General features: G+C 47.1%; 1 long non-coding RNA gene across 1 annotated transcript; it reads right to left on the bottom strand.

Moving 5' to 3' along the window:
• Positions 1-990: 990 nt before the first annotated feature.
• Positions 991-6425, bottom strand: LOC139825524 (uncharacterized). The gene is made up of 3 exons (XR_011735621.1): positions 3663-6425; positions 3380-3555; positions 991-1662 (listed from the first exon to the last, which is right to left on the bottom strand). It is a non-coding gene; the product is annotated as an uncharacterized lncRNA (long non-coding RNA).
• Positions 6426-22433: the final 16008 nt, after the last annotated feature.

The raw sequence follows: 22433 nt of genomic DNA, 5'->3' as shown, positions 1-22433 counted from the left end.
CAATAGCAGCGCCTGAAAAATAAAGAAGGGCCACCAAAAATACCCAGTGCATCAATACTCCAGCCGGCATCCCCCTCCCCACAGGCCGAAGTGTTTGTCTGAGCGGGGAGGCAGCGTTTTGTCACTTAGAGACTGCAGGCTGGGTTGCGAAGTGGGGTCCGAGGGCAGGCCGGGTGATGCCTCTCAGCTCGGAGGAGCGATGGAGGTCGATCTGACAGCTGCGAATCCCCCAGGATTCCAGCCCCACGGCAGCGGCAGACACCGCGATGCTCTGAATATCAATGAAGCTCTGCCCGGGAATAATGCTGAGGCAATCCGAATCGCACGTGTTCAGCTGGAAGGTTATCACTATCATTATAGTTATTAATTATTGTTATTATGACTTCTATTATTAAGACATAAAAGAAGGCAAAAGCTCCTCTCGGTCTCCCGGAAAAACTGATGAGCTCCCGGCTGTGACCCACAAACCGCTCTCTCCATTTCGTGCAACCGTATCGATGGACGTGGAGCTACAGAGGGTTAAGAAGATCCTGCACCGTAAAAAAAGCTGGTGACTGCAGATCTAACAGCAGAATTTGGCCCTTGGTATCTATCAGATGGCAGTTTATTAGCTTAAAATAACAACATACGAGTCCCTGTCACTTGGTTTCTTGGGTGGGTGGCAATAAAACTGAACATCCTTTTCTGCCACTTGCAAATACAAATGATCTCATGTGAAAGCCAGTTTAGATTCTTCGCTTATTTTAACTTCTTTGGCTTCCTTGGGAAGTCCTGGGCAGTTGGTTCAAATGCATTTAAAGTTGAAGTCAAATGCAGCACTTGGAAAAAAGAGAGAGGGACATTAAAAAGGAAAAAGGCTTTCGTGCTCATATTCCAAACTCTTTTTTTCCATTGGAGAGAAGAGAGGTCAATTAAAGCATTATACTAGAACCTGCTTACATAGCAGATTCATCCCTGAAAAATAGATTTACAAGGGGAACTAAGCTCAGTGGCAACACCATCAATTCAGCCAGAAGAAGCAGGATTGTTTGGCTAAAGCTATGGCAACTGTACAGATACCAACATGCAATCCTGCTTTATTAAATCAAACCTCTAGTGAATCTGTTATCACCATAGTAACACTGTAGTTATTACATGGAAACATGTTGAACTACGGTTTGATATTAGCATCTGGTTAGCATCTGCACAGTTTCTTATTCACATCACTAAAATTATAATCCAGGCAGAGAAAAACTTAAGTAAGACTAGAGCTGTAAGGCCAAGTCCCAGTCTCAGGTGCACTATATTTAACATATAGGTCCATGATACATGCCCTATATCTGGATTTATAATTAGGGTCTTGGTGTGGTATTCAGAGGTTCATTTATGTATCTCCTAGGATGCAAATACACACACACTGTTTTTTGCAATAATATCCATGCAAAAAAATGGCAAAACCATATGATAATTGCAACTGACCTTCCCAGGAGTGCTCTGCAAAGCAACCCGGCTTTGCAGAGCTGCTTCGAGCCTCCACGCACTTTCAAACACAGCTTGTTTTATTCTTATTTATTTTAAGCCACCTGCCACAACATTTTTCCTGTCTTCTTCCTCCCACTCACAGTGTGGCACTTTGTATTCAGGCCAGCGCCGTTTTGTGAATAAAGTCAGGAATTCTGCAGTCTGAGAGAAGTGAGAGGTTTGAGGCCCAAAAATCTACACGCAGTTGGGATGAGAAGAGGCTGAGCTACAGCACTAGAAAGAGCCATTCCTGGGTTTAAAAAAACCCAAAACTCCAGAAAAATCATGGTTTTCTTTTGGGCTAGTACTAGATTGGGATATATTATTCCCCCTCCCAGAAGTTTGTATAAAACACAGCTACATTTCCTTTGCCCACATACTTAGACTCCCAGCAATCAAGTTTCTAGATTTACAGGCAGAAGATGGAAACCAGTAAATATTCTTCAGTTACTAAAACAATTTCTTTTTTGCAGGATGGAGCATACAGAAGATATAAACCAGAATGAAGTGTTGCACGCTGTTTAACAGATGCCTGTTCTTGCCTGGGCAGAGCCTGCTAACATTTGCCACGCCGGGCACAAGATGGAGAAGCAATTTCAAGTACGCTACAGTTTTAAGAAAGTCAATAAACTGGAACACTTGTCTTCTCAATGTGTCTTTAGCGAAGTGAATGAAGTATTGGGAGCCAGTAGAAACAATCATGCCTGTAATATCAAACTAATTATACGAATAACACAAAAATGTGGTTTAGAATTGTCACCCAAGAGTCTGATTGCCTGTCTTCATTCTCCATGTTTTCCTTCTCGTTCACAAAACCAGGTGTGATGCCACAGGAGAAGGCAGCACAACACAGAAACACAATTTCTAGTACCCATTTGCTGCCCCAGACCCCACCATGTAAACCCAGGGATGATCTTCGCCTGCACGGTCTGTGAAACCAAGAGCTGGCTCCTGATCAGCTCCAATCACACCCAGCACCTGAGCGGCTCCAGCAACAGAGCAAAGCATCAAACAGCCACTGCAGGACAGCCCTGCCCTTTTCCCCCAGTGGAAGATCTCATAACCAAGAAAACACAACTGGATATGACATCTAGATAAGAGAGATTTCCAGTGCTTTTTCTCAGGAGAATAAACCCAAACCCCACACTTTCCAGAGACCACCTCTCTCAAACAACTGGAATAGGTGGCATTTCGTTCCTCTGCCACCACAGAAATCTGTTACGCTACAGATTTCACTGCGTGTCATGTTGCAAAGGCAACATATGTGATCCCTGTATCATGCAGTTATTTCCATATGGATCACAAACCCATTTCCTTGAACGAATGCAGGCAAGATACATAAATTGAGTTAAACTGACTACGTGGACTAACTTGCTGCTTCCCTTGAAGTGATGTAATATAGATGCAGAATACATTACAGATAAATAGCTGGATTCAAATAAGCACTCTTAATACTCCATTTTTCAAGGAAACAAGAAGTTTTGACCGGGTTGCAGCTATTCTCCACTTCTGTATTGAGGCGGAGTACACAGCAAGTGGCGCACAGCTAAGTACACAGCCTCCAGAATTGCTGCAGTGCCTAAACCTGCAGGTAACGCTTGGATTCTCAAGAGCACACAGGTATCTACTTGCCACCAAAACCAGTGGGCAGCAAGATATCCCGGTGGTCTCAAAAACCCTGCCAGATGTAGCAGCTTTTATAAAAGAGGCTAACACCTTCCAGTTAACGCAGTCCTATGCATTTGCCAAGTAGGAATATATTTAAACAATTTTAAATGCTTTTGTGATTATAGCTGTCTGAGCTTAGACCGTAGAAAGCCAACGCAAGCAGAGGTCAGACCTGGGCTGTGCTCAGGGGTTCTCCAGAAACTCAGCTTACCCAGCACACACGAACTCCCCGCGAGGAAAACACATCAGGGTGACCGGGGGGAGCGAGCTGGGGCTGAGCCCGCCCGGCTGCTCCACCGTGAGCCCCACGTGCTGTACGTTCCCAGGGGTTTTGCAGCACAGCTCACACACGTTGGCTCCTCTAAGGTCGCTTCTTTCTTGCCCTTTCTAAAAAGAAACAAACCACAAACAAAAAGCCAGGATGGAAAGGCCAACAAGGACCCACATACCGAGCAGCCACATCTCTAAAGGTAAAAATGATGCCTCATACATACCCCTGCTCCAGCAAAACGCACCACCACGCCGGGACTGATCTCTCACCGCTTCTCCTCTCTGATCTTTACTGCTCCTTTCTCCATTATTCACTTCACCTTTCAGGGGAAACTGCTGCTTCCAAATGGCAACTTCATAAGCACCTGTGAGAGAACTTAATTGGAACTAATTATCTGTTGGTTGTCTGGGACCTGAGGAGTTGCAGCGGTTACTTCGGTCGAGAAACACCTGGGGAGGGCGTTGCTTCTTTCCAGAAAAATGAACTGAGCTACTCCCCAAACGAAAGTCCTTAAAGAGATGGGACCTGTCAAATGCGAGTTAAATACGAGTCAGGATTATTGAGTGATTTATTATTACCATTCATAATCACAGCTCTAATAGATGTGCTCACCAAAAATAGGTCTTGGATGTGATAACAGAACTGTTAGCAACATACACAAGGCAGATGCTGCCACTAAGATACATAAGTAAAAGGAATAAGGAGATACCAAGCAACATCGGATAATTTTGGGCATGGGTCTAATTGGGAGTTATTTACCTACATGGAGAAACAAGGAAAGGCAGAGGTGAGAGGCTAAAGAAAGAAGGAAGCTTAGGAGAAAAGGCTGAGAGTTGGAAGAAACAGCTGAGAGCCCAAAGCAGAAAGAATTTGAAGAAAACTGCAGAAAATGCTCTGGTGATTTGTAACTGTACAGTTCTCGTTCTGTGAAATAACGATAACTGAAATTAAGTCACTTTTGACACTACGGGACATTCCTTTGTGATGGAGATAAATCCCTGAAGAACTGTGAGGAGGAGCACGAGCCATGGTGAAATATTTCTGGTTCAGCTGCGAGTGAGCACGTGGACTCTGTGATATACGTGCAGCACAGGTGCATTTTAACCAGGACTCCCAGGAGAGTTGCCTAAGGCCAGACTCTTGCTGTATATAAAGAATAGAAAAGAAATATGTTTTAGTAAAAGCAAAAGTAAATTTGGCTGGCCTGCTGCCTAATGGGAGAAAGAAAGAACACCATTTTTCAGCAGCAGCTCTCCAGAGTCTGGTTGCGTTGGTTACACCCCCTGCGCACACGTGCTTGGGAAGATGCAGGCCAGGTATTTCTTTTCAGTGCTGTTGAAATACGAACACAAACAAAGGACAAAGCAAAGCGGTTCACAGAGTGCGGGGCTCCAGCAGCAGCCCAGGCAGAGCCCGCGGTGGATGAGATCCAGAAGCATTAATGCAGTATTTACACTGAGCACCTACGTTCTTAAACCAGATCAGCTCTGACCCCAGCGTCTGCAGGACCGAGCAGAAGACGACCAAGGGAGGAGACGGCGATGGTATTCGGCAGTGGAGGAAGTGCCAGGGAAAGGAATAAAACTGTGAATGCGTTTTTAGGGCAGGAGTTGTTTTGCTGGAGGATGCCTGTTGATTTTGGCTGGATGACAATAAGGTCCAAGAGCCCCCGGGGACCAACTGAGCTGATGAGAGTTGAAGACTTGGACTCTGTAGGGAGCTCTGAATCCTGCTGGGTAAGACCCGAAAGGCCTGAGGGCCAGAGCAGGGCTGTTTCATGGGAGGCCTCTTTATCCTGCCTCCTGTCTGCTGGGTAATTTCCATTGAAATCGGCAAAAAACTTCTGATAAAAACCACACTGAGAGCAAGGAGCAATGAGGAGGGGGAGAAAAGGACAATTTGAACAGCTTATATATGACTTTCCATAAAAACCATGGTTTTCCTTTCTGCATAACTTACACAAAGACCTTGAAGATGATAAATTAGGGGAAAGGGAATCAAAGATAATTTGCATAAAATGGAAACAGAAAAAAAAGAACTCTACAGAATACATTATATTCCACTGCAAGGGAATGCACAGACCTGTTTCTGTAACCTTGGGAAGGAAGCCAAAGAGGACTGGAAATACACAGAAGGCTTTGAACAATTGATCTTACTGGGAGGTTACACTGGTACCTTTTATCCTCCCGGTACCCAGATGTTCCAGAAAATACCCAGAAGTGAAACACTTGTAGGTCTCTAGGAAAGCAAATGGAGAATCGCTCTGGTCTTGCCCCTCCGGCCGTGTCCCCAGCTCCCAGTGACCCTGCTCCTCATCTCATCAAACCGGGCCCAGGGGGCCGCGCTTGGCTGCTGAAAAGGAGCATCCCGAGGAAGAAAACCTGCGTTTGTGTCGAGGAACAACCCCGTGTTTTACGAACAACCCCTGGCAATCCGAACTTTTCATACCTGCCGCGCAGAGATGCTGGAAATGGCCGCACTTCAGCGGCGGCCGATGCCTTCGCAGATTTGGAGCTACGGCTTCAATTACACACGTGACATTATTGCTCCAGCTTTGCCCTCAGAAACCTCAAGTGCTGGATGCGGCCCTCGGTCTGCGCAGTGTTATAAACCACTCCAAGATGTTTTATCTACAACTGCTAGGAGGTCAGCGTTGCTCTGCCCTGTTAAGTACAATCCGATGTGCCTTCTTGAGACGGATTTCAGTGAAGAAAAGCCCTCTGCCACCCCCTGCCCCCTTCGACATGAAAACTGGAGCGTGGCTCTTTAAAACTGGCCTATTTAGGCCACAGATGCTAAATGAATTCAGCAGACAGACGGAGTAATGGAATGTCAGTGTTCCAGTCTGCTGCCTTCAAGCAATAGGGGTTTTTTATTATTAATTTCTCCTCTCATTTTCCAGCGCTGCCTCTGGGCTCCGTGCTTTCCATGCAGTGTTCTTGTCAGTCTCGCTAACCCAATTTGGAAATAATTAAATTTTAAAATATTAAAGGGATTATAAATACTTCTCACCCCCCTCCCCCGCCCCATTCCCTTTTATACCGTCCCTCTAAAACTGCTGAATTTTGCTTCAGGACTTCAAATGCGTTTCCGCAGAATGGGATTTGTTACCGCAGTTCCCTTTGCAAAGGCTGCAGAATATCTGAGGGGAAAAGAGCCCAGAGTTAATTCCAGCCAAAGGTGCCCAGGAGCTCTATGAGATAAAGAGCTTTCTGCCATTCTGCCATCTCGGAACCTGATCTCCCTCCCCTTCACATTAATGTCAGGAATCTCACATTGTTAGAAGAGAACGATTTTGGGGTGACAAACAGGGGTGTAGTTTGTCACGAAACCGCTGAGGTTGAGCTCCAGCAGGGTCAGTTTGCTCAGCACCGTGTTCTAATTGTTGCCTTTATTGCTTAAACAACAAACTTTTAGCTTACCTAGGTGTGGCCAGCTTTGGCGCTTTGTTGCATTTAGCCTCAAAATAGGAGGAAAAATCTCATTAGGCCTCATTTAAAATCTGCGATAACTGATGCCAAAATTTTCAAGTTGGCTTAGCATCTGCACCACAAGTCAGAATGCAACCCCTGTGTTTTCTTTTCAACGCGTGTGAGGAGCATCCAGATTTCCCAGAGTTCAAACCCAAGGATCTCCCATTGAGAACAACACATAATATCCCCTCATTATGCCCTGCTTTTGGAGAATAATACAGTTTCCCTGTTCACCTTATGCTGATGGATAAAGCCTGAAGCTCTGGTTGCTGAATATCTGGACACTTACACAGGCTGATAGATTTTTGCAGCTGGGAAGAACAGTCTGTCCAGGTATTTTCTTCTCCTATATGTTCCACAAATAGATTGTACAGGTACGCATTTACAAGTCCTGAAATGGAAGCTGAATTATTCCGATAATGTGCCTCCAGCTCTGACTGTTGGCATCTTCGCAAAGATGGCCCTCCAGGCTTAGAAAGGCAAAGCCTCACAAGAGATGAAGGTTTCCTAACCCTCGGCCTTGCCCTTCTTCGGGTCCAACACGCTGTTATTATTTTAAAGCTCCATCTGGAACAGAGCCTACAAAAGAAAAGATGAGACCGTTACCAGCTCATCTATGCCATCTTTGTCCCACATTTCCATCTTGAAAGCATTCTGTTGAGCTTCAGATCTTTCTGGGTCACCAGCGGTTTGTTTCAACAACTGTTCTCCAGGCCTCGTGGAGCTCAACCGCTCCTTTTTGTTCGGGGCTTCCGTTTCCTGCGCGTCCTTCTCGTGGGTTGCGCTCCCCAGCTCACACCACGTCCCGGATGGAAAACAAAGGGAATCCAGAGCGTCACTCCCCTCCTGCGTGACACATGAGCCGAGGTTGCCGGAGCACGAGAATGGCGGTCGGGAACTTACGCTTCGCCTGGAAATCAGCAGAATGCGACCTAATGCAGGTCCGTCTAATGATTCAGGTGCAAAATCCTGACACCGCTGAGAAAAAACATTCAAACAAGGTCGCTGGACTAGTCCGAGGACTCTGGGGACATATTAATATGTGCAGAGGGCAGACTTGTGGTTTTTCTTATCCAGAAAATGAAGTTATAGAACATGGAAATATTGTATATTGAACAGGGCTTGGTCACTGTTCAAGATGTCACTGAGAACTGATACATATAAAGATGTGTAAGTGATAATTTATCTGAACCTGAGTTAAAATGCATTGCAGCTTGTAGCTTACACTGGAGCAAAGCCTATTTGACTCTTTTCTCAGTTTTACAATATAGAGGGAAGTAGTTGAACGTGGGCACCAGAACTCAGAGGATGTAGCTCTGTTCTGCATTCGAGCAAAATCACCAGGTACTATTGGACAGGTCAAGTGAACTGAGCCTCTAGAAAAGCCAGATACTGGAAATGTTATCCAGCCTTTCTGAAGATGATGCTTTTAGAAGTTTACCTTCCAAAAAATAACTTGCTTTGTGAGAGGATCCAAAGATACATTCTTTAGATTACTTGGATTTCTCAGTCCTCATAGAATCAGCGCCTGTGTATGAATCACCCATTATGCTGAATATTTAGGTCAGAACAAAGCGTGCATGCTGACAACATAGGATGTAAAACTAAGGGCATTCTATCAATTTCTCTGTGACACGTTTTTCTTGGGGTACCTCTAATTAGTAAATCTTCCTGCATTGTTTATTGGTTTTTTGGGAATCGGTGTAGCCGGATGCTGTGAAAATGGGGTTTGTGTTCAGTGTAAATCCCGTGCAGAATAATTGTACGGTGTGATTTAGGAGAGAAGCCCTGGTTAAAATGGAAGTGAAGCGAGCAGCAGTGGGGGCACCAGGCGGACAGGAACACCACACGTACATTATTGTAGGATTATGCAGTTGTAAAAGCACCAGCGAGCCTGTCTTGAAGGAAAGGGATTCCTCGCCTAGAGTCCCTGGTTAGGCGGATGACAGATACCCATTTTTTCTGCATCAGGCAAAGGAGGGATCCATAATACAGTGAGCTATACTTGGGCAGAAGAAAAACGCTTTTAAAAGCTAGCAAGTGATGCCATACGTTTTCGTTCTGGAGCATGCTATGCAAAGATCTGGGGAGTCAGCTCCCACCAGCCATCTGGAGAGAGAAGTCACTCAAACTGAAGTGCTGAACCTGCTGTGGTAGACAATCGGTGCCAGGGAAGCACTCACCACTCTCCCCCTGTCTGTTTTCCTGCCTTTTGCTGCAATAGAGCCTTAAAATAAAATAAGCTGGCTACCACTTCCCAAACACCCGCTTCCCAACAGCCCAGCTTCCATCTGCGGATCGGCTTCATTCATCGGACACTGCCACAGAGAGACCTGCACGGCACGCCTGACCCACAGGGAAATGCCAGAGGAAGGAAACAACACGTGAATAAATCGCCTCTTCTGTACGGAGCTCCTCATGGCCCCGCGTTAAACCCTCCTTGCTGTTTTATGTCTCCCCGATTCCTCCCCAGTGTTTAATGTCTCTTCTGACTCCTGTTAAGAGCTTCCCGGGGCTGAGATGTTGGGAACCCAGCAAGCGCGCTGGGTTTGCCTTATGAAAACCGACTTTAAGTGCCAGGGAGGGTTTAGCAGCTTTGAAATAAAAGGAACTTTCAACCATGTTGCCATAAATTGCTTTGTTGCCTGTAGTCAGCAAGAATCAGTCTGAAGACTCCTGGAGCCTGAGGGTATCAATTGCTTTGTTTTTTCCCTCTATCAAATCTGTCCTCCAGTGACTTGTGTGACACTGCGGGCGGCTCTGGGATGCTCAGCAGATGCTAAATGGGGCACAAGAGACGTATCAAGCCCCTTGGCATGTATATATTTTTAAATCAAATAGGCAGACATGGGCAAAAGAATCTGTGATGGTGAATCGAATGTTCCCAGCTTGCTTCGTTGTACAGTCAGCCCGGCTCCCCGTGGGACCAGACAGTCTCTGCGTGACTCAGGTCTAAATAGCTTGGGATCAAACGCTGTGAGCCTCGCTTGGTAAGTACCAGTTCCAGTGGGCTCGCTGGGACAGCTTGTATTATAGCAGGTCATTTCATGGATGAAGACCTATGAAGAATATTCGTAGGGGGGAATAATCTAATGAGAACAGAATACTGATTATATCAATTACAGAAACAATTTGGTGTACATCGGCTGTGAAGAAAAAACAAGTAGGATATGGAGTGTTGTTTCCACAATAGCAGCTCCTAAAGAGGAGAAGAAATACTGAGCAATTGGATAACACTGGGATGCTGAAAACCCTACCAAACCCTACCAAATAAAGGGGCTACTGGCGGCTTTTGCTCCTTTGAGCTTGTGTGCGTGCACAGACTGCGCTGAATCAACCTCAGTGAGACAGGGACACTGGTGGCGTCTGACCGATCATAACTCTTCCTAAAAAACAAATAGGAAAAAGACAAATGAAAGATGAGCTCGCTTCATTCTACCAGTTGACTGGCTCTGTGAATATACCGACCTAAAGGCGGGAGAATAAAGCCTATTGGGAACAAACCTCTGGTGCAAATGAAACTGATTTGTGAAAAAGAAGCTGACATAACCAAAACATAAATGATTAGCAATATGTATAGATGACGTATTTGCTGTAAATTTTCACCTATGGAGAACGTTGTCTGGAAAAACCGAAGCATTCAAACAGCATAACATATTTTTAAATGTGGACCTCTGCAGCTGAAGTGTGAGAGCCGCTCAGCGAAGGCCGGTGCAGCGATTCCAACGCTAATGCCGCAGCTGGGAGAGCTGGATTCACTCGCCTTTGGCAACACAGATCTTGCACATGAGCTCTGCCAACTGATTTGGCTTTCCAGGGTGGCAGATTCCTGTTTAAAACGCTGAAAGAACAGTTCTGTCCTATTTACCAAGGATGAGGAGTTGGTAAATACATTACAGATTGTGAGACAGTCAGGCACTATAATGGTGAGGATCATGAAAGGCCCTGATGTGGGCTGGCAGTGTTACTTGCTCGAGAGCATGTGCTGAAGAAATGACAGACTGAGGTCATTGAGTACAGTGTTCTGTGCCCTGATGCCACCAGAGAGAATTTGCTTGGTGTGAAAAGTCTGAAAAGTCCAATTTCACGTATCAAGTTTTTCACTATCGGTTAATATTTTTGGTTCTGGATCTTGAACGTCAGTAGAGATCATATGCATTTCACTAGGAGAAATAGCTTATGCAGCTACAGCTACGCAGATAAACTCAGGGAGAAATTACCTGCCTAGAACTGCACTGAAGTCAGTACAGCTTTAGGAAACAGCTGCCCTAAAAGAGCAGTTCTTAGTAAAGAAACACCTGCTTGGAAGAACTTCATGGCTGCTGTTCCTTTTTCACTTCCACAACATCCTCATGGATGGGCATGGACTGTGTGCACCGGGTGAGGAACTGCAGGAGAGCAGCGAGGAGACAGCGCGGCCGCTGCTGCCGTGCCTGCCTGGCTCCAGGGCTCAGAAACATGTGCAGCTCCGATTAATAAAACAGTGTGTACCGGTGGAACGACGCCAAATCGCTCCCATCTCTGCGCTTCCTCATTTCTCCTGTAGCGCTCGCCCTCCAAGCAGGAACAAAGATCTCCCCTGTCTGGTGCTGCCAGCCGTGGAAAGGGGCTGTTAATTATCCAGCACGTTACTTTGATGAAGGCAGCGCGTTGGGAAGCGCGACCGCTAACCAGCCCTTCCTCTTCCTCCCTCTTCCTCTTCCCCCAGCAGCCAGATGCCGGGTTCGTGGCCCAGGTGCGCACCCCCAGGAAGGCTCTGCCGTCCGTGTCGCAGCCGCTGGGAGATGGGCCTTGGTTTGTGTGTGACACACAACGGGATGGTGACAGCCAGAGCGGCTCATTTCCTGCAGAAATGCCGCGCGGGAGCCGTTGTCCTCAGCCCCGCGAGCCCAGCGCCAGGCGTCTGCCCAGGAAAAGGAGCTGCGATTGAACAGCAGGATCCCTGCGGCTGTCCTGGACCCAGCGCTAACACCGCACATTTAGGACATGGAGAGTTTAAGTGGAAAGAGAAACTCTGAAAAGTTTACAGGAAACGGAAGCATGGGGATGTTTAGTGTTTATGGAAGAACGAGCTGGGAAAATCCAGAAACTGCAAGTCACGGACAATTAAAACCTGATTTAGGCTTTCCTCACGGCTGCCTTGTCTTAGCAGAACACTCACTGTTTCCCACATGTTCGCCATGCTCAGAGGGGTGTGCTCGATGTAGGGGGAGAGGAGGAAGGGCAGGAGTTCGCCGTAAGCTGCTGCTTCATCTTTTCTCAGTTACAGAGCCAGGGCTCGATGAGCTCAGTGGTCCTTAGGAGCTATGGATCTGAGAACTAGCACAACAATCAAATCAGTGATCGCAGTTAATCTCTTTCTCCAGTGTCAGCCTTGTGTGGCTGTTTGCCTCCCACAGGCAGGAGTCAGACAGGGTGATTCGGTCACGGTGGCCTTCGGGGCCTTGGGGTCTGGCCATGGCAGTTAATGGGGGCTCTGTGAGCAAAAAATGCACCTTACAGCCTGTGTTGGTGTCTCATTTCCCCTCCCGGGCTGACAGAAGCATCAAGTGCACTTGTGCTCTGAGGTCTGTCCTGTATAAATATCCCCAGGAAATAAATAAATGCCAGTGCACTTGTGCATTTCCCTCAGATATTCTTCCCCCAGCTGCTGTGCTGACAGGACTCACTGGGAACCAGGCATTCCATCCTGGCTCCTGTTCCGCTGGAGGGAGATGGGAACAAGATGCTCCTGAGGCAGGGGAGGGAGGGCAGCAATTCCATTACCAGAATAGGGGTCTGTTTATTTATAGATGCACACACACACAAGGTTTTGTAGAAAACTGGAAACTAATTTGTTCTTGCCCTGAAACTGAAGGGGAAGAGCTGAAGACTGAAATCTTACTCAGGGGAAGAGCTGTGAGACAGTAGAGCGGAGAGTTTAGCACTACGGTCTTAATTATCATCCAGATGGGTGCTGAGACCACACACCTGGGGTGCAAGAGAAGGGAATTGTCACAGTAATCCCGCTTTCCAGCAATTCTGGCCGCTGTTAACAATTAAATGAAACCTATAAAATGGGGCTGACTCAATTATTCTGTATCAGTCTATTGATTCACGTCTGTCGTGTGTGATCCCCTGCTCCACCTTGCAGTAAAACAGAATTTAAAGCCCAGGGCTAAATACACAACATCTGCTTGGCTGTGGGTACCTGCACAGTCACCGAATTCTTGGGGCCTGACCCAGAGCTCTACAAATGCCATTAAAACACAATGGATTGAATAGGTATTTCTGAACATCATCAGAAGACACAAATCAGGCTTCTATTCTATATTCTGTGTATTTTATGTCCTAGGTAAACTGAGTCACTTTTGGTTGCCTTGGTGAATTAATTATGAATTAGATTACTGGAGCACACGCATTCCTGCTCTTTGCCTGGACACGAAATCACATCCCACCGAGTTCTCACATGGGTTTGGGTATTAAACGCAGGGAATGCAAAGGCTTTCTCCTGTGTCGAGCATGCAGGATACGAGTACCGGGTGAGCACAGCCGGGTTTCAGGGATGCTCCTCCAAAGGGAGACAGACCTTCCTCATTTAGCTCCCCATTAATTATTGTCAGGTCATCTGGTTAAATCTCTAATAACAACAGACACACACAGTTAATTTCCATGGCAATCTGGATTCTGCTGTCGACATCAAATGCACTTGCCAGTGTTTATCACTCCCCATGGCCCTCAGACTAGGTCGAATTACCATTTTAGCTGGAATGTATTCTATCAATCAGAATCAATGGCGACTGCCCCATAAAACAGACACCCATCCTCCTTCACCGCTGGGCTCTGCGGAGCTGGAGCGCTTGGGCAGAGTTGTGTGGTAGCTCCAACGGAGGTGGGAGGTTCTGCACACTCAACGAGGACTCGATGGAACCAGCGCACGGATCCTGCAGCTGCCTCTCGCTGTCCTTCCCACGCACCATCGCTCCCAAAGCAATCAAATCTCAAACCAGGGCCTCTCTTGGTTTCTTTTTGTATGTTGTCCTATATGAATGAAAAATGTAGTGGAAACGCCAGGGAACAGCCTCTATGATATGGTATACATCAATGCGATTTCATTGACCTGACATTATGATCTTTGCCAGAAGATCCCACTGCAATGCCTGAGCTGCAGCACAAGATCCCCTTTTCTTTTTCCATTGTCCTTTCCCTGGGAACGCAGCCACGTCCTCTCAGTGAAGAACTGACCCCAGCTCAAAGACCGACTGCTGCCAGCAGAAAGGCGCTTGGTTCCTGACCTCCCCCTCTTCCCGAGCCTGTCTTTACACAGGGATCTATGTATTTTGTCTAGTGCTAATGAGCCGGCCTGTGCTATCTCTAATGTCATTTCCCAATTAAATTAACCCCAGGCCGTGGGTGTGTGTTTGCATGGCGATAGTTAACGCTGGGAAGGAGGATGCCTTGGGCGCACACAAGAAACCTGCAAAGCTCCTCCGTTGGCTTTGGCTGCTGTGCTGACTGGCACCACCCCAGGGAGAGTGTGCCCGTGCATCACAAATCTGCTTTTTGGTTCCCCTTCCACCCACCCCTGAGCCGAGCTCTCTGCCAACTCAGCTTCTGTAGAAATCAAAGGGAAATATTCTCCCCCTCCTGTTTTTTTCTTTTCCTGAACAGATTGGATGTCATTATGTGCAGCTGAGCTTGCTGAGGGGGAGGAGGGGACAGGAGGAGCCGTGCAAGAAGAGCCGATTTTAGAGAAACGCTCGCAGTCCATCAGAGGGGGAAAACAGCCTCCGGCTACGCGGAACCAGCACTTCACACGCACGCTGATTTACTGGGGAAACCCAGAGCGCTTTAATATTTAAAAATCAAACAGAGAGTCGGGGAAAAAAAAAGAACTAGAAGGGAAAGGATGTTGTCCCTGTTGATGGAGCAGTGAGACGGACATGGCAGGGTTGCGATGGAGGAGCCCAATGTCAGAACATCTTCTCAGAGGTCTGACGTCTCGGGGTGCTCAGGTGGGAATTGCTCGAGCACACACAATCCTACAGACGTGAGTCCAGGTACAGACTGCACCAACAGTCCCCGTCGGTGCACAGAGAGGCTTCCAGCTCATCTCTTCATGAACTGACTCCTCCCAGCCAAGTTCTTCACCATGCAGCCACTTTCCCATCATTACCGAGGGGTTCACTACATGAGAAAGAGGGAAAAAGAAAGGGAAGGGGAGAGGAGAATGGGGAGGAAGAAGGAAGGGGGACGGGAGGGGGGGAAGAGAAAAGGGAGAGAAAGGAGGAGTGAGAGAGGGAGAGAAAGAGGAGGGAAGGGAGGAAGAGAGAGCGAGCCAGACAGTGAGGAAAGGAGGGGTGCGAGCCAAACGCATGGCATTCAAAAGAAGCAGCTTTCAAAAGCTTTGGCTGGGATGCAGATTTGCAGAATCTCTGGCCCCATAATTCCCTGGCACGCGGAGCTTGCTGGAGGCATCAGTGTGCCCAAAGGGACCCGCAGAATAAACAGCAGATAAAGAAACCAACACCCACCACAGGCCCATGAATGAAAAATGAGGGCAAGGGAACCAGCTGTGCTGCCAGCTGCAGGTGACCCCATTGTGGAAGCCGCACATGATCGTGTCCACTAGTTCTGAAATAATCGGCACGGACAATAATAGCTGGGAGGAAGAATACATTCCCCAGCTATATTAAAGAGAAGGTAATTGCCCATCTCTCTGGCCAGCTGTATTTTAATCCAGAACTAAATTACTCTGAACATTCTGATGAACTTTTTATGTTACAGCATCTCCTAAAAACTCATTTGACACTACTAAAAAACACAGTTCTCACTTAAGTTGAAACAGCCAGAAGGGTGATTATCCACCTAGATTTGCCCATGAGCACAGGGTCTGTGCCAGTATCAGGAACAGCCCAGATCTCCTCAGTCTCGACCTGAAGCCCTAAGCAAACAGCCACGTTCTCCCAGTTTTTAGATGCTTACTTAAATGAGCAAAGATCGCATGTGAGAAACAAGAAAGACCCCAACCCTGTAATTCAGTTTGTAGATGTGGTTCTCCAGTTAATAATTATCCTCAGCTTCAATGACTTGGTGCTGCGGCAGAGCAGTATCTTTCGCATCAGACCATAAGGGAACAGTATTGAATAGATGCTGTTGACTCCACTTTGCAGATGGGGAAACCAAGTCAGAGGGTGGAATAATTTTCTTCAGTGTTTCATAAAAGGCAGAAGATGGCAGCAGATGTTATACAGCTGTGCTATGTGCCACCAAACCAGAACTTTGCATTCACCAGTTTCACTGGTACTATTATGCATCTGAGGCTGAAGAAGGAATGTCTCAAAATGCGCAGACATTCACTAATCGCCATCTCCCAAACGCATCCCGTGGCATGGCCAACTCTGCAATGAAATACAGCAGGTTGCTTCACTAAAGATGCAGAGCAATGGAGGATCAAAGTCTGCTCAATCTTTAGAGAAGAAAATTATAAAGAATAATAAACCCACATGGGAACGTGAAACAAAAGCAGTCGTTAAAAACTGCTGCTGAATTGGTAGGTTTTTGTTAGAGAGAGATAATTCCAGAGCTATTTGACAAAATCAGTTCCAAGTGCGGCTCTTGTTGGTTGTGCGGAGGATGGAAATGGTCCAGCTCGAACAGGGGCCCCGGTCCTTCCCAAAGCGCCGCACGTGTGCGCCGGGACGCGCTGCGGCTTGTCGCGGGGCACCGAAATAGCCAGGGATCGCGCACCGCCGAGTAACAGTCACTTGCTGCTACCAAAATAGTTTACAGTATTTAAAAAAAAAAAAGAGCTTAATCTAGAGATAGTTCTGTTGGCAGCAAAAATCTTCCTCGTGCCAAGAGAAAAATCATTTGCATGGCTGGTGTCAATGGTAATAGTACCACGCTGCCTGAGCGCCCCGGGGGAGGCAGCCAGCCCAGCTCTGCCTTCTGCAAGAACATCTCTGAAAATAACACGGGGAAGAAAAGAAATCCACATCGCAACTGCACCAGTATCGCACCTGACATCAGCAGGTGATGAATCGTCCTTTAGTCGAAGCATTTATCTAATGAGACGTAACCCCGCTGTTTGGGAATGGGGTTTCAATGAACAGCCCTCAAAGAGTTAAGTTTTCAAGAATATGGTTGCCTTGGTATGATGCTCTTGGCTGTGATCAGCAATATGTAACAAAAAACAATACTTAAGTGGGTTTTTTAAAGTATTCCCCACTAAATGTGTCATTAATTAGCCTTCCCTCCCCTCTGCTCGCACGTCCAGACCCTCGGGGACCCACCCCTCTTCTTCCTATCGAATTCAGACGGTGACTGGGAACTGGATGATCCATCCCGCTGGAGGTGTAGCACGTCCATTAAGTGACTGAGAGTTGAAGCAGTCCCGCTGCCGTTCAGGAAAAACAAAGTTTAAAGAGAAAAGTAGAGCCCAACAGGAATTTGGAAAGTTCTTGTCTCTTAAACCACTTGTTTGATCACACAAACCGCGCACGTTTTTGTGAATCAACCTACTCGAATGGAAAAGGAGCGTTTGTGAGAATGGCACATAAACAAGAGCACCTGTCACTCATTAAGAAAGTACCACCATTTTAAGCGTTAGTTACAGCTTTTGTTCCGATGTGTCTGGTTGAATATTCTTGGTTGTGATTGTTAATTTTATGCACACTTTGCTGGAAATACGTGGCGAGTGAATTTCATATTGACAATCACAGAAAATCATATGAAGATTAGTCCTGTTTGGTCCTCATTATCATTGTATCAGAGAACCTCATGCTAGAAATTCTGTACAGCCAGTCAAAGAACAAATTAACCACAATTAACAACACTTTGTAGCACTTCTGATTAGATCTCAAAGTGCTCCAAAGTCTTTCATTTTCTGGCTGTTTCTGTGGTATAAGGCAGTGCTGTTGCTCCCATTTTACCGCTGGGGTTGTGCAGTACAGAACCGGACCCGCACGGTTCGGGTGCCCCCGTGTGCGCCGTGACCGGCCCGTCCGGTCATCCCAGCACAGACGTGGATTCTGGTTACGTGAAGTACCGAGTTGCCAGTACTCACAATTTTCTTAGCACTACCATCATATGTGCTGTTTCTCTTGAAGATGCAGCTGCTTGAATGTCATCTGAATACCTCAGCCTTTACGAAAAAGTGCTCTATTTTTAAAGTCATAATTATGCCACTCATGATTTTGAAGTACAGGCTTATGCCTTTATTAGTATAAGATTGGCAATACTGAACTTAAAAAAAGCCCAAATCCTGAAATACCTGGAGGTATTTTAAGCGAAGGCAAAGCCTGGAAGGAAGGGGTGGCAGGATTGTTCCCCCAGCTCTTGCACCATGGAGTCAATGATACCGAGACTCGGGGACGAAGCCACCAATGCTCCCAGCTCAGGGCACAGAGAAGCAGCAGCAAACAGCAGAAACCATCACAATTCTGTGGGACGCTCATTACTTTGTGCTGCTGCAAGTCCAGCAAGTAGTCAAGGCTGCCTGAAGAAGTTCTCTGGGTTCTAGAGCAGCAGGGGTCAGTCTGGTAGGAAACAAAGGTGACTTACAGTGCCGTGTTCCCATGGCTGCGCAGGGAACGCGTCCCTGGGTGCCACCCGGCGCGGGTCAGCTCTGCACCGCCACAGGGAGGTTCTGCCCTGCAATCGGTTCTACCCACACAAACCTCGCTGCCGAACCGAGCGGTTGATTTCTGCGCCTCCTTTTTTTCGATCTAGATTTGAGTGGCATCGTCTTCTTGATGAGAAGCCCCACTTGCTTAGAGCGGAGTTTTCCTGATAGTTTTCTTTCTATGAATTCCTCCGTCAAAGGGCTGTCATAACAGACTGTTTGCCAATTTGAAATCCAACAGTTTGTCTGGTGTAAGTGTTAAAAACGTTGTCTTGGCAGTTGGGTTTTTTGGTGTTTTTTTTTTTTTTGCATTAAGTGACTTGATTTTTTTTCTATTTTTTCTACTTCCCTTTCACTTCTAATAAAACCCAACACAACCTATGCATTCAGAAAGTAATTGTAACTATATAAACTCTGCAAAACTCAGCGTGTTTTTGTCGAAACTTATGGGCATCACTGGTAAAATACAGCAAGTTGATTTAAAGTGGGATTAAAGGAAAGCAAGACAGATGTGTGTTTTATTTAGCGAGAGTGAAAGATTTGAGCCTAAGAGTTGCCCCAGGCTCTGGTCTGTGAGGCAGCGCCCTCCCTGACCACTCAAGTCAGGTTGTTTTAAATGATCTTTTACCATTCACCTTTTCACTGCTCCAGTCAGAGCAGCAGGGGTGTGTGTGCAGCTGCATCTGGGCATCCTCAGCATCTGTGGAGGCCGTGGGCAGAGATTTAACGGGGAACGTTCCAGAGTCCCGGTTCCAGGTTCCGAGGACGGTCGGTGACGGAGATGCCGTGCCCGCCCCCCCGGTGGCGCTGCGGGTGGTGACGCGGCCGTCCCGCTCACAGGGGGCTCTGCCCCTGCCATTGCTTTTTAAATGATTCATGACTCCCACTTCTCGCTTCATCTGCCTTTGTTTTCCTGTGCGGCGCAATGTGTCTGATACATGGCAAACCGTGCTGTGCTAACACCAGCGCTGGCAGTGCTTGTACTTCCATGTCAAGGTAACGACGTCTGCAGGGATGGTACAGTGATGTAAATGGGCTTGAGAGGGTCTGGATCCCACTTCTTTGGCCTTGTAAAACCGTACAAACCAGGAATACAAACAGCCTCCCCACTGAATCATTTTTCTTCGGTACATACTTTTTTCCTCTTTCTTTTCCCAGTGTCCTGAGCTCAGCTTTAGCAATAGCCCTTCCTAGTGCTTCACCAGATTCCTGCTTCTTGTGGTACTAAAATCCAGGTGTTTTTCTAGCCCAGCTTTCATATGTCTTTACGAAGAATCGGCAGCGCTCAATGAGGATGGAAAAACTGAAGCACAGAATTAGGAAATACCTTGGCTAAAACCATTCAGCAGGCTGGCGGGAGAGCTACGAATGAAACGATGATTCCCTGATGCTCAGCCTGATCCTCTCAGTTGGGCTGCCTCACACTGAGAAGGTGCTCAAGAACCAACCTTATTTATATATTTACCATTCATCTATGGCATGTTCTCACATCTTTTATTTTCATGCTAATTGTGTTGTGGATCTTCTCCACCCACCCCCCGTTTCCTCCAGTACATTTGTTCTGCAGCTATTTGTGTAGAAACCAAGCAATTTCTGCTCCACCTGCTCATAAACACAATGAGCGAGAACAGCGTGTTCCAGCAGAGCCTCTGCCTTAGCAACAGTTCACAGCATCGCTGGGAAGGAACAGAGACCTTCTGGAGAGGAGGAGTGCCCTTCGTCTCCAAAAAGCTACAGCAGGCAAGTTCTGCCTTTAATTCTATTTCCCACGAGCCCCCCGTTTTGCTGGAAGCGTTCGGTAGCTGTAAATAAAGAATGCAAAACCTGAGCGCGGTTTGCCCCTCGCGCTCCGTGAAGACAAAGCGGGGTTGGTGACTGAGCAGCCCGTCTGCCACGCGGAACACGCAGACCCACACCGGAGCCCTCGGTTACGGAGGTAAATTATTTACAGCGTCAATTATTTATTCTGTTTAGAGACCAAGCCCCTGGTCCCTACACGTCTGGCAGGGCAGGTCTCCTACAGACGTACAAAGGGAAAGAAAGCGCAGCCCGCAGCCCTGCGCACCTTGGATCCCAGAACCTGAACGAACATACCACAAGGATGATGTGATGCTGAGTTATATGAAGAGGTCAGTAGTGACATAAAACAAACAAACAAGAGACAAAACATTCTTTTTTCATTGGCTGGAGATCAGATATTTCATTAAGCTGTCTGCCTAAATTAGAGAATTAAGCCTATTATCTGTCAAAGGATTTTGATGCCAAAGAAAAAGGTCTGGGCTCATAGCTCATCTAGTCAATATATGACTGGAAATATGGAGCAAAATACAGAAGAGGTAGGAGGAGATACAGAAAACCTCTGGCATGGAAGTGAGAGTGAAAAAGATTGTGGGAGAGGAGTGAACTTGCAGGCATAAAGTCTTGAGCTGCTGAGATCCCCGACACCATGCAGTGTCCCTACAGCTGCGAACACAAACACGCAAAGGCTTCCTGAAATCTGGCCACGGCACTTCCCACAGATGGCAACCGAACACATACAGCAGCGACAAGGACTCAACGGCCGCCTGACTCGCAGACTTGTGCCCAGTCCGGGGTGTCACCCTGACTTGGGTGTGATACACAGACACAGCGTGAAACACCCCTCACGAGTCTGCCATGTAAAATCGGGTTTCGTTGAGGTCCCTTCGATCCGTTTGCGGTGCTGGGCTGCGAGTGGCACCGTGCCGGCTCACGGGGACATCGGGGCTGTGTCACGAGGACGGAGATGTCACAAGGATTTGCATGGGCAGCACACAGAGCTCAGCAAGCGCCATGGTTCTGGAGGAAGTCCCTCCTCTGACGCATTGTCACCACCTGTCTCTCTACACTTGATGGCATCTGTTGGCATTTTTTATGTGCCAAAGCATTAATATCAGAACAGTGCGGGAAGGGAGATACCAAGTTCTTGGGCAAGCAGAGATGCCAAACCCTGTGTCTGTATCGCCCCGGGGGACCAGGCTGTCCCCCCAGAACCAGGGGACAGCAACTCACACGCTTGTCTACGGTGCCACTTAAACAAATGGAGTGGCAAGCGATTCAAATGCTTTGCCACAAGGAATAGGGGAGAGGAAGGCAAATTATCTTAAAAGTAATAAGGAATGTAATGGCAGCATCAGGTACCAGATGGGTGGTAGAGAATTCCTTGACTTGTCCCCAAAGCGGGTAAGGCAGACGAGCTTTCCTGACATTGCTCAGCCGACCATGAGGAACCACCAAGAGGAGGCAGATGGTCCTTCCAGCCCTGAACCGGCCGGGGCCTCGGCCTCCGCTGGGAACGGGTGCGGAGGGGCCAGGTACCCGCGCTCTGAACGGCGACTTTTGTGATCCAGACAGCCATTGGTTTAACGCTGTGCCGACATCCGCAAAGCTCATTTCACAGAGAGTGGCCAAATGTCAAGATAACAACAGGTTTTGATAATTATCCAAAATAAATAACTATAAACTCGGGCAAATATCTTTAAAAATTAAAAAAAATAGAAAAAAGCAGAGCAAAGTGATGCCGTATAGTTCAGAACAGGACTCTGTTACTTCTACAAAGACACAGAGAGTATATTAATTAATGGCTTTAGTCACAGTACTGCTGTTGCTAGATGTTGAGACAAATGTGTAAACAGAGGAGCCCTGGGAATGTCGCAGTAATTTAAAGTACATAAACCTTCAAAGCACTGCCTGTGATAGAGTGATACATTGTCTTATAATTGGGCAATTGCTTTCATTCCATGATATAATTAGCACACAATTACGGTTATGTGAAAAATCGTCGCATCCCTCCCTTCCAATTTGTGCCTGCTTAATCTAAGTAGAGAACGTATCTTGTTTGCTGCATTACCAGCAGGTCTGCTTTATCCTCACTGTTCAGCGGCGGTAATGCTGCCTT

Source organism: Patagioenas fasciata, chromosome 23 (genome assembly GCF_037038585.1).
Source record: "Patagioenas fasciata isolate bPatFas1 chromosome 23, bPatFas1.hap1, whole genome shotgun sequence".
Lineage (NCBI taxonomy): Eukaryota > Metazoa > Chordata > Aves > Columbiformes > Columbidae > Patagioenas > Patagioenas fasciata.
Note: the sequence above shows the minus strand (reverse complement) of the source record. Positions and strands in the feature narration are given on the sequence as shown.